This window comes from Dama dama, chromosome 24 (assembly GCF_033118175.1).
Source record: "Dama dama isolate Ldn47 chromosome 24, ASM3311817v1, whole genome shotgun sequence".
In the NCBI taxonomy this organism is placed as follows: domain Eukaryota; kingdom Metazoa; phylum Chordata; class Mammalia; order Artiodactyla; family Cervidae; genus Dama; species Dama dama.
This window is the reverse complement of record NC_083704.1, coordinates 61,162,658-61,179,945: the sequence shown is the minus strand read 5'-3', so window position 1 is coordinate 61,179,945 and position 17,288 is coordinate 61,162,658. Positions and strand designations below refer to the sequence as shown.

The following is a 17,288-nucleotide window of genomic DNA, read 5'->3' as shown; positions in this document are numbered from 1 at the left end:
AGTGACATTTCAGGTGCTAACTTCACTTCACTCTTCAATTCTCCCCTGTAATTTCCCCCCTCTCCCTCACTTCTGTAACGCTGGCTCACTACCTCTAGCGTTCTGAAGTAAGTTCAGGGATGCACAGACATGCTGTCCCAGCAAATGTGAATGGAGAGGCAGCTGGGTTGACTTTCAATTGTGTATATACCCTCATGCTTTCATTCAGAGCCTATAAATGTTTTCTGTTTCTCCCTGAAGGGATGAAATGTCATCAAACTCTGAGTCTCACACAGCTGGCTCAGAACTGAAGGATCAGTCTGCACCACTGTCGAATTCTAAATGTTTATGCCACCTCCTCACCGCCTGTCCGTTTAACAAACAAAAGCTCTTACATTTTAGACAGTAACTTTCTGAGAGAGGGAGTATATTTTACCAAAAGTTAAAGGCAAATGATCCAAACCCTCCCCAAACAACAACTGCCGGCCACGATGGAAGGAGCTGGGAAACATTAAGGAATTTCTGGGGACAGGGACCAAGGCGTGTTCGTCCCTGTGACCCCGGCTCTTCTCCCGCTGCCTGGCACATGAAGGCAGATCCATAAATGTCTGCCGAACCGGATTTCTCCAACTGCTGTGCAGCAGAACCAGCTCAGCCATGGGGAACAGCAAGCAAGTGGGCTTATCGCCCGCTGCTTCAGAAAAAAGTGAATAGAACTGTGGACACAGCATGAACCAGCATCTGATCCTAAGAATCGGTTTTTCTTACCTCTGGAGATACACTCGCAACAAAACACAGAGGTTGAGAAAATCCGATTGCTGACTCATATTTTATGGGAGTTTAACTCTTAACTGCCCAAGCCAGAGAACAGCCTGTCTAATGCAATGGCTACACAAAAGGGTAATCTCTCCTTGACCTGAAGTAAGACAAACTCAGAGGCTTGTAATCCATTTGGAGCTGGCCTGCTCTATGATTCCAGCACATCCCCAGCGGTCAGGGCCCTTATTACGAACATAGGGGTGTGAGTGGAAAGGCCCTGGCTCTCCGGTCTGGCCATATCCCTGGGTGGCTGGGGGGTGAGTTACTTAACCTTTCTCAATCAGTTTCCTTCTTTGCAAAATGGCTGTAACAGTCACGCTAACCTCCCAAGACTGCCTTTAGGCTTCCGTGATTAAGGTATTAGAGGATGCTCTGTCCACAGTGAGGGAGACATCACTGCTGTCATGATGCGTGTATGGGAGGGGCAGGGCAGAGGGTGCAGGAAGCACTGGGTCTCTATGACACTGGCAGGCTAACTTTCCCTCCTAGACTAACTGCCATACTCCTGTCATCTCAGTTCAATAAATACCTGGGTGGCTTCTAAGTGCCAGGAACTGTGTGGGAATCAGGGCATACAAAGATACAGACTCTGCCTCAAGCAGCAAGGGACATGAAAACAGGGCATTTCAGAGCAGGTTACTGCCCGGGACTCCTGATGTGGAAGTGGTCAGGAATAGCAGCTCAAACTGGAAGTTGATATGTGCAATGTAATACTCATCTTTAACTGGGTGTTTTTGTTTTTTTTTTTTGAGATATAAATCACATACCATATAATTCTTATATAAAGCATGTAACTATGTTTTTTATAGATATTTACAGGGTTATGCAAGCACCTAACTTTAGGCCATTTCGGCCTCCCTAAAAGGAACCCCGTCCCGTCAGCAGTGACTCGCCCTCCCTGCTCCCACCCTCAGCCCCACACAGAGACTAACCCACTTTCTCTCTCTACAGATTTTCCTGTTCTGGACACTTTGTATGAGTGGAACTGCACAATATAGGGTCTCTTATGATTAGCATGTTTTCAGAGTTCATCATGTTGCAGCAACTATCAATACTTATTCCTGTTTGTGGCTAAGTAATATTCCACTGGGTGGATGTACCACATTTATATATCTATCTCCCAGTTACCAGGCATTTGGGTTGTTTTTACTTTGGGACCATTTTTTTTAAATCAATAACACTGTTATGAGCAGTTGTGTATGAATTTTTGTGTGAATATATATTTTCATTTCTCTTGGGTAGATACCTAGGAGTAGAATTATTGGGTCACATAGTTGCTTCAATATTTTGAGGAACTGCCAAAATGTTTTTTCCAAAGTGGCTGTATTATTTACATTCCTCAGCAACATATGCAGGTCAGTTTCTCCACAGCCTCATCAACACCTGTTCTCGTCTGTATTTTGATTATAGGTTTTGAGAGTGAATTGGGGTCTAGTGGCAAACAGTGCTGAGCTTTTCTTGTGTTTATCTGCTATTTGTACACATTCTTTGAAAAAAAGTCTATGCAGATCCTTTGCCCATTTCTGTATTGAGCTATTTGTCTTTTTACAGTGTTCTAAAAATTCTTTATATATTTCAGATACTAGTTACTTATCAGATACATGATTTGCAAGTATTTCTTTCCATTTCTTTGGATGCCTTTTCACTTTCTTGAAAGTTTTGTTTGCATCACAGAAGTTTAATTTTTATATGGTCCCATTTATCTGTTTCTTCTTTTGTTGCTTGTACTTTTGTTTTGTATTTAAGAACACACTGCATAACTCAAAGTGATTCTTCTAAAAGTCTTATGGTTTTAGCTCTTACATCCATGATCTGTGTGTGCTCAGTCACTCAGTTGTGTCTGACTCTTTGCAGCCCCACAGACTGTAGCCTGCCAGGCTCCTCTGCCCATGGGATTCTCTAAGCAAGAATGCTGGGGTGAGGTGCCATCTCCTGCTCCAGGGGACCTTACCAACTCAGGATTGAACCCGTGTCTCTTGCATCTCCTGCACTGGCAGGCGGATTCTTTACCACTAGTGACTCCTGGAAAGACCCATCCATGATCTATTTTGAGTTAATTTTGTGTAGGGTGTGTTAAGGGTCCAACTTCATTCTTCTGCATGTGGAAAAATAATTATTATTTCAACAAAGATGACTAAGGCAGTATTTCTAGGAGGGAGCCTAACAGACCATTCAAAATACATCCTCAAAAATATCTCCACGGCTGCAGAAACGATACCATCACTGCACTAACTCACACATGGAAGAGAATGAGGTAAGAACAAACAGCTGATGCACTGGTGATATACATTTGAATCATATATAAATTATTCTCTCGCACACTTTAGAGAACACAAAATGGAGAGGTGTAGGAAGCATCAGGTTTACGATACTGATTCAGGAAGGAACCAATACCACCATCCATCCATCCGTCCATCCATCCATCCCCTAAGTATCTACTGAGCACCTGGTGTGTGTCAGGCACCACTGTAATCACTGAAGGAGGGAACAAAGCAAGAAAACACGCCTGCCTTCCGCGTCCTAGCGGTGGGACAGAGACCAGAGACGAGAAACCCGACAGATACACAGTCCCTCAGAAGGTGGAGAGTGCAAAGAAGGAAACACAAGCAGAGGAAGATGGCCAGGAATGGGGAGGAGACCCACGGGGCCCTACAGTCCCTCCCATAGTCCCCGGCGTGAGCCAGGAAGGGCACGCGCCACACAGATGCTCTGCAGGACGGGGAGGGGAGGAGCGAACATCCTGGACCAGAGACAAGAAACCCGACAGATACACAGTCCCTCAGAAGGTGGAGAGTGCAAAGAAGGAAACACAAGCAGAGGAAGATGGCCAGGAATGGGGAGTAGACCCACGGGGTCCTCCAGTCCCTCCCCTAGTCCCCGGCGTGAGCTCTGCAGGACAGGGAGGGGAGGAGCGAGCATCCTGGACCAGAGCGCCCGCGTGCATCCGCACTCCGGACCAGAAGCCACAGGGACGAGCTCCCTCCTGCTCTGGGCTTCGGGAGCTTCACACATGTTACAGTATGGAGCAGCAGGACAGCGAGTCCATGAGTTCCCAGGATTAAATGAGTTAATCCACGTAAAGCACTTAGAACACTCCCAGACACACGGTAAGTAACCTGGAGACGTTAGACATGGTTGGTGACTGAAACCCTCTCAGGAGTGTGGCAGGCTCAAAAATCAGCTAGTGACCGAGTAAAGCAGCGCTCCGAGCGAGGCTTCAGCAAGAGCGCAAGCGGGCCAAGCCTGCGGAAATCTGTTTCCAAATGACTGCGAGAGTCAATGCCAACACCCACGTCACCCAGGGACACTGCTGGCGCGGGCACAGAGGTGTGACTGTCATGCGAGAAATCGCAGGAGCTCTCAGCCCAGAGGAAACGTCTCTCTACTGGCTTTTACCAGGATCCAGAGATGGGGATGTTCACTCGCGCTGGAGAGGGCTGGCGCTCACCCCTGATTTCTTCTCTAAGAATCACTCAGCTAGCACTTCCTCACTGCTTTGTCTTGCTCCTAGAAGTAGCTGAGCCTGCGATCAGACAATCTGGCATCAAAAAGAAACCCACTCTCTCTCTCGCACATGTCAGCCGTTGAAGGTGTTTTTCGTTCCTCAAGGACTGTGAAGGGCCAAGTGACTCTACCTGACTTAAGTCCTCTGCTAACTCTGACAGGCATCATTTGTCAACATGCACCAGTTTAGTGGTTAGTATATCAGACGACATAATCCCAGTTTGGCGAACGTGTCCAAGGAAGCCAGTGTCCCCCTTTGCCCTCTTCCCTACCAAACCGATTTGGCGGAAGTGAACCATAGTCACGTCGTTAGTAAAACAAAGGCAGGCGAAGGCGGCCTGAGCGCCCGCCAATCACTGAATCACTGGGCCGATCAGGGTGTCTCAGCCTGAGGAAAACCTCTGCAGCCAGAATGATACACGGTAACAGTGATAAGTAATGATAGGAGTCATTTTCTGAGCGCCAACCATCAGTGAGCTGTGATACTGGGGGCTTTTATACATATTATCTCATGGAAAATCTTTTCAGGAAATAGTTATTTCCACTTTACAAAGGAGAAAACAGGCTCAGAAAGGTTCCAGCACCTCCACCACCTGAGGCTGGCGTTCAAACTCAGGTCTGACTGCAGCCTTGCCTTTCTGTCTACAGCAAGCGGCTGTATTGTGTGTGTGTGTGTGTTAGTCAGTCATGTCCAGCTCTTTGTGACCCCAAGGACTGTAGCCTGACAGGCTCCTCTGTCCATGGAATTCTCCAGGCAAGAATACTAGAGTAGATTGCCATTTCCTCCCCCAGGGGATCTTCCCGACCCCAGGATCAAACCTAGGTTTCGCACATTGCAGGCAGATTCTTTACTGTCTGAGCCACCAAGGAAGCCCTCTGTTAATACAAGCAAACATGGATCTAGAATAATATGGGACAACGTTTACTGAGCATTTATGATGTGCCAGGCACATACAATTTAATCTACATGTATGATTTAATTTCATCCGTATAAAAACCTCCTTTAGAGAGAAAGAAACTGAGTCACAAGGAGATAAGAAACTTGCCCAAAGACATAAAGTTAACTAAGGTTAAAGGTAAGAGGTGAACCCAGGAGTCTGACTGCAGAGCCCCAGCTTGTAAACACTTTAGTAATGCTGCCTTCCATGAAGTAATATAATGATTAAAAAAAGCAAAGTATTAAATAGAATGGGCTTCCTGGGTGGCTCAGTGGTAAAGAATCCACCTGCCAATGTAGGAGTTGTGGGTTTGACCCCCGGGTCGGGAAGATCTCCTGGAGAAGGAAATGGAACCCACTCCAGTATTCTTGCCTGGGAAATCCCATGGACAGAGGAGCCTGGTGGGCCACAGTCCACGGGATCGCAGAAGAGCTGGACACGACTTAGCGACTAAACAGAACAAGCAGCCGTTTCCACGTGAGGCTGTCCACGGTCCTGAGGCCCTGCTTGAGCCCTCATCGTGGTCCAGACTGGCTGCGCTCTGTCCATCCACCCACACGCATGCTGAGGGGCCTGCCACGCGCCACGGGGGGTTCTGGAGGCGACCCAACACAGGCCGGGTCCCAACCGTCCTCCCTGCAGGGCCCTCTCTGCCTGGTCAGCTCTCCCGGGGTTCTCTTCACGGGTGCTCAGACGTTGGTGCTCAGCTCCCACCCCGGGGGAGGCCGTCTCTGGTTGCACTAAAGTGACACCTGCCCCCCCACCCCGTTCTGTGCTGCCACGTGTCTGCTGGCTGACTTTCCAACCGCAGAGAGAGCCCCAAGAGGGCCGCGACCGTGCCCGCCTCATCCCCAGAGCTTAGATGGCGTCCAGCAGAGGAAACCCTCGTGACCGTGTGCTAAGAGAAAAAACATTCTCATTCTCAGTCTTTCTCCCTCCTGCACACTGCTGGCAAAATTATCTTTCCACAACCACAAATCCTGGACCAACCTGCAATGCCAGAAAACTTCTGTGGCTCTTGGTTGTCAAATTCCCATCTGCTCACTTTGTCTTCAACACCCTGCCCAATCCAGGTCTAACCTCTTCCCTGAAACACCAGAGAGGCAGTGAATTTCAGTGGTTAAGAATGAGGGCTAACATGGAACTCCGCTCAATGTTATGGGACAGCCTGGATGATGTTATGGGACAGCCTGGATGTGTGGGGAGTCTGGGGGAGGATGGATACATGCATATGGCTGAGTTGCTCTGCTCTGCACCTGAAACTACTGCAACATGTTAATCAGCCGTGTGCCGACCCAAGATAAAAAGTTAAAAAAAGTGTGGGCTAAGATTCCAGCTCTACCACCTACTAATCTACCAGACAACTGGCCTGAGACAGATCTGGGCCTTGGTGTTCTCATCTGTTAAATGGTACGATAATATAGCACCCTATCAAAGGGCTGTGTGTGAGGATGAAACGAGTTATTGGATCAAAAGTACCGAGAGTCATTCCTGACAAAGACAAAGAATGCGACCTTCTCCTGCCACCAGCATGGACCTCCATCACATCTGTCTGCTCCTCCCTCCCCGAACGGGACGTGCACTCACACACGCCTGCCTTTTCCACACGGGCTGCTCTTAAGTCTGCCACGGACTCACGTGACTGCGTGTTTGTGACTGTGAAGCTCCTCAGAGCAGACATTGCATCCTTAATTCATTATAAGGTATGGGACGGTGATTCACTTGAAAAATGTTAAACCAGGGATCATTACCTAAAACGAGTCATTTTATAGTCTGTACTTTCACGAGAATGTGGAAGGTGGCCCTTTAAAGTCCATTCGGTTTCCTTTCCTGTTTACTTAAACGCTGAGTTCTAAGAATAACTGAAGGATTAGAAGGCTTTCTCCTCCCCAGTTTTGTAGGCTCCCATCTTCCACCCACTCCTTTCTCACCATCACTTATAACAATAATGCCATAAATACTGACCCTGGGGCAGTTAAAGTGATCCTCAAATACTACACAGAATACAGGGATTATTATTATTATTATTGCTAGTAATACTGACGGATCCTGCCTCCACCAGCAATTACTGGCAAGAACTTGTCCAATGACACGGATACCACTGTTTTCTCCACGTCCCCCAGACTCCGCCAGGGAGAAACAGAACTTCGCAGGTTAGGGACAACATATCAACTATCTCAACTGAAAACAGGTGTAAAGTAGATGTCCAAGTTTGTAAATAAAAATGAGATTGGTGGGTAAGTTGAAGTCTGGAATATTCTGAGGGCTTAGGAGGTTTGGGTGGTTTCCTGAAGGGATTAGAATCTGATCAACTCAGGTATACTGTGTTCTCAGAAGCCTACGAAAGGCAAGTAGAAAAGCTGATGTTTCAACACATCACCTGGGGCAAGTCTCACATCTACAGAAGACACCTGCCTGCAGGGTCTAGATCCTTCCCATCCGCACCATCCCAGTCTAGTTCCATCATATCACGGGCTAGTTAACCATTAATTACACTGTATCCTGGCTTACCAACAACCATCATATATTATGCTGTTTCAATGGGAAAATATATTCCCAATCTAAACAACTGATTTACAAAAGACTTTGGAAAAGGTCTTATTCACAAGATAGGGGTCACACAGAGTGGGAATCAGCCCCCTCTGGGGAGGATTTGTAAAGCACTGTGTCCTAAGTGTTGCAGGAAAAAGAAGCCAACCTCTTTGAAATGAGTAATGTAGGCTACTTGGCCAAAGTCACAGACCCTAGGCTGATTAAGCAATGACAAATATAACTGCAAGAAAACAGGACGAGGCGAGATGAGGTATGGGAGTGACCAGAGGCCGAGGGGCTGGGGTCAGACACAGCAAGCTGTGAGACCAGGCTCCGGGGAGCAACCCACTCGTCGGTCATTTCTTCCCCAGCAGCCCCGGGCCGGCTCGTAGACACCGTTCCCTGCCTCAGAGGGCCTTCCTGAACCACCCCCTGAGAAACAGCCCACCCTCAACCTGAAGCATTTTCTTCTCCTCATGGCACTCACCACTGTCTGAAACCGCCCACTGCTGCTTTACTGTCTGTCTCTCCCTGAAAGAACATGACCTCCATGAGGAGTTTCATTTGTATCTCGCTTGTGAGCGGACGCCCGGCCTAGTGCAGTGTGTGGCCTAGGGAGACACAGGACACACACACGTTTGCTGAACGGACAGGGCTGCACTAAGAGGATTCTGTGACGGAATAAAGGAATAATGCTCCATCCACCTACCCACGCATCCACCCACCTACCTACTCACTGACCTACTGATTATGGAACAGCATCGCTATACAGCAGCTCCTAAGGAACATTCTAGAAGAAGCGGAAGAGAGGATGATACTGCTGTGAGTCAGCAAGTGTTTACTGAACAACAGGAGAAACCAGGAGTATGTGACATGGTCCTTTCAGGAGGCGGAACAAAAATCAGCTCAAGATAGAGAGCAGCTTGAATGCTTGCTTAAAGTCTGTAAGTAAATGTCTTCAGTCAATGTTTGGAATTTACGGAGAACTCCTAGTGTCATGAAATTAAAAGAGTCTGCTCCTTGGAACGAAAGCTATGATGAACCTAGACAGCACATTAAAAAGCAGAGACATCATTTTGCCAGCAAAGGTCCCTCTAGTCAAAGCTATGGTTTTTTCTAGTAGTCATGTATGGATGTGAGAGTTGGACCATAAAGAAGGCTGAGCACCGAAGAACTGATGCTTTCGAACTGTGGTGTTGGAGAAGACTCTTGAGAGTCCCTTGGACTGCAAGGAGATCAAACCAGTCAATCCTAAAGGAAATCAGTCCTGAATATTCACTGGATGGACTGATGCTAAAGCTGAAATTCCAATACTATGGCCACTTGATGAGAAGAGCTGACTTACTGGAAAAGACCCTGATGCTGGGAAAGACTGAAGGCAGAAGAAGGGGGCGACAAAAGGATGAGATGGTTGGATGGCATCACCGACTCGATGGACGTGAGTTTGCGCAAGCTCCGGGAGATGGGGAAGGACAGAGGAGCCTGGCGTGCCGCAGTCCCTGGGGCCACAGAGAGTCGGACACGATTGAGCAACTGAACAGCAACAGCGGCCTGGCGTCCGCCTGACACTAAGCGGAGGCTGACGCCGCGGTCAGAGCAGAGGACGCTCTGCATCTTCTCCCACAAAGTCAACCAAAGGTTCAGGCCCACCTTTCCTCACAGGGGAGCGGGGTGGGGGAGGTACCCAGACAGAGGCCCCGTCCCCACACGTGCCTCCCGGATGCAGCCCCACCATGCTGGCCCCTTGGCCTTTGCTGACAGGCAGGGAGGCTGCCGTGAGATGCTGGAAGCAACCAAGACCAAGGCGACTTCACCTGCCTTCTCACCCACGCTGCCATGACAGCCGGGCTCACAGCACACACATTTTGGGAACAAGACTGAAGAGCGAGATCCTTCGTGTCTCTGTGAGCACAGCGTCTCCATGCAGTCTTATCTGTGCAGGGATTCAGAGGATGAGTTAGCTGCTTCTGCAGTATTTGAGCATAGAGTTCTCTGACTCATACTTAAAAGCTGGGAAAGAGGGATATTTAGGATAGTGGTTTTCAAACTATGGTTTAAAAGACAGACTACTTTTCTGAAAATGGAGTTATGCACAAATCCTTAACACGTTAAACAGATCTCTGGGGGACTCTTGGGCTGAGGCTACGGTGAGGGGCCCGGCTCTGCCCTCTCGGCCTCCCCCTCCCCGATACCTCTGAGGAGCACAGCTGTCTTAAGGGGAAAGGAAGTTAGTATTTAGATAAATTAATAGATGAATGGAGGAGGAGGGAGAAAGGTTTCCTTAATACGAGGAAAGGTGGAGCGGTCAAGTCACCACTTTGCACGCATCACAGTAAAGACTATTCCAGCAAGAATCGCCAGTGGAAACTCACCCTTGGAGGGAAAGTTTGCTAAGAAGCAGGACACTGGCCTGATCTTCAGATGTCTCCCCCCTAGTTTGTTTAGATGGGAGAAAACACTGCTTATCAGGGCACCAACATCACTGGTCTGCAGACTGCAAATATGTGAGTGTCGTACGAGACAAAGAAAGGCTGAGGAAACGTTACATATTAAAAGATAAAAGAGATGGCATCTAAATACATTATGCAATCCCTGATGGGATCATGTACTTGAGGGTAAAATATTAGAAAGGGCATTATTGGGACAACCGACAACATTAGAAGTGAAAATCATCAGTTTGATAGAAGTGATGTATCGCTGTTATTTGGTGCCTGCACTGTGGTTCTGTGAGAGGATGCCCTGTTCTCAGGAAACACATACTGAAGCAATGGGCCTAAACGGGACGTGACACGTGTGCCCTGCTCCCCAACAGCTCAGAAGAACATACATCATACGGTGTATTTACACGCAGAGAGGGAACAGTGGTTCTCAAAGTGGGCTCCCTGGAGGAGCATCAGCATCACCAGGAACGGGAGAGAAACACAGACTTTGGGGACCCGCCCCAGACCTCCCAAATCGGCGGTCTTGTCTGTTCTGACAGGCTCTCCAGGGGATCTGCTGCCAACTTCTGAACATCACTGATACAGACAGAATGATAAAAGAAGTGTGGTGAGATGTTTCTGGGGACAGGGCATATATGGTAGCTTCCTGGATGATTACTGAAACTTACCTGTACTCTGAAACTGTTTCAAAATAAAAATGAACAATAACAACAATAGAGGGGTTACCCTATGTAGAGATGTGAAAAGGAAGAGACCCTGGGGAAGGAGGCAGATCGCCGGGTTCCTGCAGAGACCCTGACAGAGGTGCTGGGACCGGAACCTCAGTTGCCAGTGAGGGGCGGGGGTCGGGCCTGCCTGGTCTCCCCGCAGTGAATCTCCTTCTGGAGGAAGCGCAGCGTGAAGCCTATCAACCTGAGTAGGAGAGCCCGGCGATCTCTGTAAACAGGTCTTCCTCAGAAAAGCTTTCCGGGAGCATGAGGAAAGCCGCAGTCACAGCGCTCTTCAGGTTTTGATCCAGGGCTGAGCGCAGAGCCACGTCCTCATTCATCGCCACGATCTTCACCTGGAAAAGCAGGACGTTCAGAGGAAGATGTCCTGAAGTGGAGCACGGCCCAACCTGGGTGTTACTACGTGCAATGGAACTGTCCTACACCCTCAGCCCTGAAGATGCTGCATCATTAGGCCAGTTGACATGAAATAGTTACTAATCTAATAAGCAATTCTGGAGACTCCTGTTTTAAGCCCAAACCAGACAACTCATGACATAGGAAAGAAAACAAAATAAACATTTTTCTTAAGTGAGGAAACTCCACATGAATTTTGAAAAAGTTAGTACAAAATGGAATAAATGACCTTTGAGAAATTGAGACTTTTATTTTTTAATCTCTTTGTTCTTCACTTAATTTTACAGTGGACAAAGGCATTTTACTTCTTTATTCAGAACTCATCTCTGTTCTTATCTAACCTGGGCAGGCCATGCTCCATTTTGAACTGATTTTGAACCTGACTAAGGAAGAAGAAGGGAAAACTAGCTAGTAGGAGCTACCATCTTTGACGTTCCCCTCCCATCAAGATACTAACTGCTCCGGTGTGTTTGGCTGGTTGTAAAGACTGCACTGCAGTCAACAGGATGAGCCCAAGTCCCATCTCTGTCTCTTACTACCTCTGTGACGGGGTTAATAACTGAACCAGGCTTCTGAGGCTGCTGGGAAGATTAAGTGAGAGCCCGCATCCGAACCCACAGCTGAAGGCAGCTTCCCCGCGTGTCTCTTGGTGCACAGTGCACGTGTTTCTCTGAGCCGGGCTTCTCCCCTTCAGTGAGATCAGAGTCTCCTGCGGGCTTGTTAAAACACCCAGTATCAGGCCCATCCCCAGAGATTCTGGCTCAGCAGGCCTGGGTACATTTCTGCCAGGCTCCCAGGTAACGCTGACGCCGCTCCAGGGACCGCGCGGGAGCCCCACTGCCCTAAGGCATGTGCTCGGAGCCCGAACGGCCAAGGTGCTCTCTGTGTGGTTGTGCCAGTGTGCGCTCCTGACACGACTGTAGACCATCGTGCTGCTCCTGACGGATTTTCTAAACAAGCAGTGCGTCTAGAGCTCCCTACTGAGGACACTCATGTATCTGAAACGTAGCCACTGTCTCTAAACCACTCAGTGCTGTAACCAAACTCTTCTCATGTTCCAGAAAGTAGGGTTTAAACTGCCTTTTATTTATCAAACAAGGATAATTTCTGGCAAAATTCAGATGACACATAAAAGACACATATAGTATGAGAAACTCCAAATTAAAACTGTATTAGATAGCAAGGAAAGACGGGAGTGATGTACATCCCAAAGGATAGTTTCTTCTGTTTTTTTTTTTAATTAATTGTGAATAACAATATTAGAAAACTTAACTATTTTATAAATCAGGCTTAAGAATCTGATTGAAGAAAGACTGAAGGTAGGAGGAGAAGGGGAAGACAGAAGATGAGATGGTCGGATGGCATTACCGACTTGATGGACATGAGTTTGAGCAAGCTCCAAGAGTTGGTGATAGACAGGGAAGTCTGGTGTGCTGCAGTCCATGGGGTCGCAAGGAGTCAGACACGGCTGAGCAACTGAACTGAACTGAAAAACCTGAATTCTACCTTTTACCTTTTATCCTTATTTTTTTTAATGGAATATTTATAACACACAAAGCTTCATACGGTACGTAAGCTACTTAATTCCATATTGCCTCCTCCCTCACAATTATAAGGACTTAATGGCCCTGAATTAAGCCTTGGAGCACTTGGCTGAGTGTGGAATTACCGCAAACATCTGCAGAAACTCAAAGCAGGGAGCATCCCAGAAGCATGGTCCGGAGACGAGAACCATCCCTAACAGAACACTCACTCACCGGTTTTTGGAGTCAACCAGCAATGTATAAGTTATTCCAGTTGAGAAGATCTTCAATCAAAACACTGGTGCTAATAACTCCATATTTGATAAGCTGGAAAAGAAAAGAAATGTGCATGAAAAAGAGCAAAATACCATCCTGACCCTTGTGCAAGTGCAAAATATAAAGAACTAAATTTCTGACCAGGGCAGAAGCTTGATTTCCAAAGCCACTCAAAAAACTGCCTACCTTGTAAAAACACATCTCCACAAAATCTTTTGCAAAGGGTTAGTTTCCAAGACTGTCTGTTGCCTAAGGTATTCATGGTGCAATGACCACAGTTTTAACTCTGGCACTTGTGATGTCAGAGGCAGAATGGCTCTTATAGGCTGTCTGGTCTTGGTCCTCAATGGACTGGAAATATCAATAAAAACACTGGTCCCGACAGACACGTGGTACAGTTCATTCTCCTCACGTGAGAAATAAGAAACCTGATGCTCAGAGAGAATAAACGATATGCCCGAGGTGGCGCCCGGAGGAGCAGAGCTAAACCAGGTCCCTGAATTTCAGGCTGGGCTTCCAGTGTTTGTTTCATCGCAGAGAATGAGAAATTTTCCTCAAAGTTTTCACTGACATCCTTGACATGGTGAATTTCTCTTTCACCATTGACTTCTGTAACTACAGTGCAACATGCAAACATAAAACCTCTTTATCAGCTCTGAACACATGGAATTCTGGTCAAGCTCATTTCAGTAGTAATTTGCACAAACCCTGAATGCAGTTGTTCTAGGTTACAAAATTCCATTTGTTTCAACAGATATCTTCAGACTCACTTCACTGAACTTCAGTATCTAAGCAGCCTTTGCAGGCTGCAAATATCTAAAAAGTAGCTAAAGAATTTTAATTAAAAAGTACAGTCCCTTTGACACACAATTATGCCCAAACATTTGGTTACTGGAGCCTGCAATGGTGTTTGAAACTACTAATTAGAGGTCGGCTCAGCATAACATTAACCCTGGAGAAAGCACAGAGCTCCGAGCTCCATGACTAGTGCGGATGTGCGGGGCTGGGCTGAGTGACCGCCTTCCCCCCACTCCGGCCACCACAGCGCAGAGCCCTTCTTGCTGCAGGCGCCTAACAGACAGGAGGCAGGATGGACGGCAACCAGAAAAGTAAACGCCCGGCCCAAAGGCAATGCAGACATCACCCTCAGTGCTCATCCCTGCCTCGCTCAGAGAGGCCTGCAAAATCCTTCTCAGGTCAGTACTCCAGCCTCCTGCCTTTCAAAGTGTGGTCCACCGCCCAGCAGCATCAGCGTCACAGACCAAGTGAATCAGAATCTGCGTGCCAACAAGATCCTCAGGCGACTCGTCTGCCTGCAGAAGAGTGACGGCCCTGAGCCGTCGGGAGCCTGGCGCAGCGCAGGCGTGGCCGACACCCTCCACCCGGCCGACTCTAGGAGGCCCCTGACTCAGCTCCCACTGGTCCTCTCACACTGGGGTCATGCTGGGTTCCTGGCCGTCCTCTTAGAGCCTGGACCCCTCATCAGAATGACCACTGGGCAGGGTCCCCGCAGTCAGACAGCCCTCCGCCGGGATCTGGGGTGCTCACCTGCCCTCCAATGCCCGTCATCAAATTCCACCCAACCAAGGGTACTGAGGGGATCCCCCCACCAGGCACCCATGCTCCCAATGACCTACGACCCCTCTTCACTTCCAACTTCTCCCTGGGCGTGTGCGCCTCTCCGTACAGACAAGATAAACTTCCACCCTGATCCAAAATGGTCTGCCCGTTCCTCCCACTGACCAAACCAGTGGTTCTCAAGGTGTGTTCCAGACGGGCAGCATCAGCATCATCTGAAAGCTCGTTAGAAATGCAAATCCAGGGGGCAGGAGAAGGCGGGACAAAGGGAGAGAGAAGCACTGAAATATACACCACCGTGTGTACAAGAGACAAATAACGGGTCTGTACAACACAGGGAGCTCACCTGATGCTCGGCGACAGCTTAGGGGGTGGGATGGGGTGGGAGGTATGTTCAAGATGGAGGGGACATGTATACCTCTGGCTAATTCATGCTGATGTATGGCAGAATCCAACACACTAGTGTAAAGCAATTATCCTCCAATTAAAAATAAATAAATTTTTAAAAAAGAAATGCAAATCCTTGCTGCTGAGAGAGTAAACCTTAAAAGTTCTCATCACCAGAAAAAGAAAACTAATTATGTATGGTGATGGATGTTAACTAGACTTACTGTGGTAATCGACCCGCGGTAAGATCAATCGTTACGCTACACACCTAAAACTAGCACAGTGTTACAGGACAATCACCTCTCAATGTGTAAAAAGTGCAAACCCTCAAACCCTATCCCAGGCCTACTGATTCAGGAACTCTGGGGGTGGGATCCACCATCTGTGCGCCCGACAGGCACTCCGGGTGTTGTTGAGGCACGCTAAAACTCGAGACCAAGAAACATTTGTTGCTGCTGTTCAGTCGGACACACTAAGCCGTGTCCGACTCTTTGTGACCCCATGGACTGCAGCACATCAGGCTTCCCTGTCCTTTACCAGCTCCCAAAATTTGACTCCGGAGTCAAACTCATGTCCATCGAGTCGGTGATGTGGTCTAACCATCTCATCCTCTGCCGCTCCCTATCTTTCCCAGCCAAAAATCACTTGGCCAAAGGCAACAAATAAAACACAGTCACATTCATCATGTTCATCTGGCAAAAGTGTGAACAGTTCCTGACTGTAAGAACATACATATTTAGCTGGGATTCTAAGAAGAAAGGTTAATAGCCACCGAAGTTAAGACAGAGGCCCGAGTCACTCACCCTCCCGTCACACATGATCACTGGTGCCATGGTCATTCTGGACAGCAGTGATAATCCTGGGTCTCAATACTTTTTTTTTTTTTTTAAGTCACTCAGTCGTATCCGCCTCTTTGTGACCCATGGACTATACAGTCCATGGAATTCTCCAGGCCAGAATACTGGAGTGGGTAGCCTTTCCCTTGTCCAGGGGATCTTTTTTTTTTTTTCAGGGGATCTTCTGAACCCAGGTCTCCCACACTGCAGGCGGATTCTTTACCAGCTGAGCCACAAGGGAAGCCCAAGAATACTGGAGAGGGTAGCCTATCCCTTCTCCAGGGGATCTCTCTGACCCAGGAATCGAACTGGGGTCTCCTGCACTGCAGGCAGATTCTTTACCAGCCCGATACTTTAAAGAAAGAGTAATGGTTCCAATTTTTCCTTAGGATCTTTGAATGTCACGCAACAGGGTCTCAATTGTGAACACGAAGTTCAACATGGCATTCTGGGAGGTGAATAAAAGAGGATTTTTAGTTTTAATTCCTAGAAAGATGGCGAGACAGAGTTGAAAGACTCAAGACTCAATGACTCTAAGACTCAATGCTGCTGTGATTAACAGCACACTCAGGGTCAGAAACTCAAGCAAACCTCTGGAACCAAGTTGAGCTTCTTTTTGTCAACTCACATAACAGTAATGCTGACTGAAGTAATCTTCTTTTAAATATATTCTGTATCATACATACAGTAACTCTTTTTATTCTCAAAACAATCCTACAAGCTAGATACCATTATTATCCCATCTCTACAGGAAAGGAAACCACGGCACAGAGTAAGCTCTGACAGAAACAGTCTGGTTCCAAATTCTGGGCTAGACCACTTTGCCACACTGTCTTCCACCTAAATCTAGTTAAATGTGTTCCACTTTTCTTCCAGATGAGATAACACCATGTGGACAAGCTCTATAAAGCATTATGCAAAGGGAAATCTTATTTTAACTTCACCCATTAGCCAACCTCTCCCTGATCGTCTATGAGGAGCTCTGAGAGGTCCTGGGATAGAGGTAAAGAGTTCAAAGTCACCTGGGGAGAATAGACAGATTATTAATGAAAGGACTTGTTAGACGAATTTCACTCAGAATGGGGTCACAGAGGAAGGAGGAATTTTCCTATAAGATGACACTTTTCAAGACTCTGGTAAGTCTGAGTCTTCCAGAATGCACGAGTTAAGCAGATTTGGTGAAGTGTTAGGAGAAGCCTGAGGAAGTGGATCGGGGGAGTCCTGTTGGATGAAAATGCTCTTGAGGAGACTGGGCAAGTTCTGGGTGCTGTGCTTAGGTTAGTAGGGCTGGGATGGGATGCAGGTATAGAGTGGTGGGAGATGGGACCAAAGAGAGACGCTGGCTGCCGTG

General features: G+C 47.7%; 1 pseudogene; it reads right to left on the bottom strand.

Moving 5' to 3' along the window:
* Positions 1–17,288, bottom strand: part of LOC133045502 (phosphatidate cytidylyltransferase, mitochondrial-like) — a 34,437-nt pseudogene that overhangs the window by 13,679 nt on the left and 3,470 nt on the right.